We start from the raw sequence: 1,815 nt of genomic DNA, 5'->3' as shown, positions 1-1,815 counted from the left end.
GGAAAGAGTCTGTACAAAGGTACAAGAGGTTATGGTAAGAATTACTACAAAAGCAGCACTTAACAAGTAAAGGAAATCCTCCAAGGAGAGCTGAGAACAGTCATTTATAGACAACAGAGTTATATATGGTAAAGAATCACATTCTTTTTAACCTTAGTATTTATAAAACAAGCATGAGGAACAGATGTTGTTGTTATGCCTCATTACTTCGCCACAGTGACCGGAAGGAATCAGGTTCCAAGATAATATATGAAAAACAGTAGCCATTTCATTAGGTGGAACTAGAGGGCTACAAGTCTGCTGGAAGGGAACCTATAATCCCTCTAAATCTGGTACTCCTAAGTGTTGTGGGGGGGAGGGGGGAGGGGCCAGCTGTTGTTCACACAAAATTTAAAACATGGCAGTATGCCAGCTTGCCACTATTTCACCAAAGTATTTTCACTATTTTAGCATTGACTCAGTTTCCTTCTCTCTCTATTGGGAAAAGGGACAGCCATATGGCAGCCATATATGTGGAGCTAGCAATGGAAACAAGGCATAACAAAAGCTGATTGGACACCCCCTTGCATGACTACAACCCAGATGGTTGAGAACGAAGGAAACAGGATACTCTTTTAATCCAAAATTCAGATGTACACGTGTTTGTTAGATGAGGAAGATGACTGTGCAAAAGAAACCATCAAGAAGTTAAACTTCTTCATTGTTCAACAGAAGCCACTATCTTGCCTTACCTTTCACTAACCAAAATACCATATTTTCTTGCATATAACACCCCTCCCCCAAATAAAAAACTTATCTTGTTTTAGAAGGCAGAATGTAGAAAAAAAGATTTTTCCAGAGCCCTAACCAACTGTATGACATACAATAAGTCTTCTTGGCTAGGGACAGACATTCAAAAAGCTGGAGCCTGAATTGATTTAATCTTTGCAGGTTAGTTTAACCTTCAGAGATTGAACTGATTTGCAAGTGCACAGACATTCACATTTTATTCTGGAAATGCAGGCACATGCCTACAGTGACTCAGGCTAGAAGCCGGGGGATGCTAGAGCAGCCCTCCCTTCCCTTTGTAGCAGCCACAAGGCTGGAGGAAAGCTGATCTGAGGGATGTGGCCAGGCCCCCGCAGGGGCTAAGTATGATTGTGGAGGGGTTTAAACCCCCACCCTGGACTATAGGGACCCCACAAATGGGGCAGAAGCCACAGGGTTAAAGCTTCCCACTTCCCCCCAGAGTGGTGCGGCTGCAGCAATGGCAGCTGGAGGCAAGGGGGGCAGAACAGCCTCCCTGGCCCCAACCAGCCCACAGCTGGCTGTGTACCTGCAGTCCTGAGTGCTGCATAGCACAGGGTAGGTGGTGACAGCTGCCAGGTTCAGGGCCTGCCAGTGCCTCCAAGCTGGCCTCAGAAGCCCACTCCACAGGAAGCTCACACCCATGCTGCCAGGCTAGGTTGTCATGCAGCCCCAGTGGGCTAGGAAGGGTCCTGTCCCCAAGGCCGACACCACAGGGCCCTTCCCAACCCTCTGGGGCTCCATGACAGCCCCACCTGGCTTGGGCATGGGGAGTTGCGCAGCCCCCGTGGTCCCAACCCAAGCTGCAGCCTGCTGGGAAGGGCCCAGCTCTGGCAGCCCAACCTGGGCAGGCCCCTCTGCCTCTGGCCTCAGGAGCGCACACAGGCTGGCTGGTCTCAGCCCTGCAGCCCCAGCTGATGGCAAGGCAGGTGTGTGGTTGGGGTCATGCCAGCTGGTTCTGGCCATACTCTGGATTGGAGGGGGAGGGGAATAGCTGACAGGGGCCACTGTCCTGCAGTAGGGGAGGTG

Source organism: Alligator sinensis, unplaced genomic scaffold, assembly GCF_000455745.1.
Source record: "Alligator sinensis unplaced genomic scaffold, ASM45574v1 scaffold788_1, whole genome shotgun sequence".
Taxonomy (NCBI): domain Eukaryota; kingdom Metazoa; phylum Chordata; order Crocodylia; family Alligatoridae; genus Alligator; species Alligator sinensis.
Note: the sequence above shows the minus strand (reverse complement) of the source record.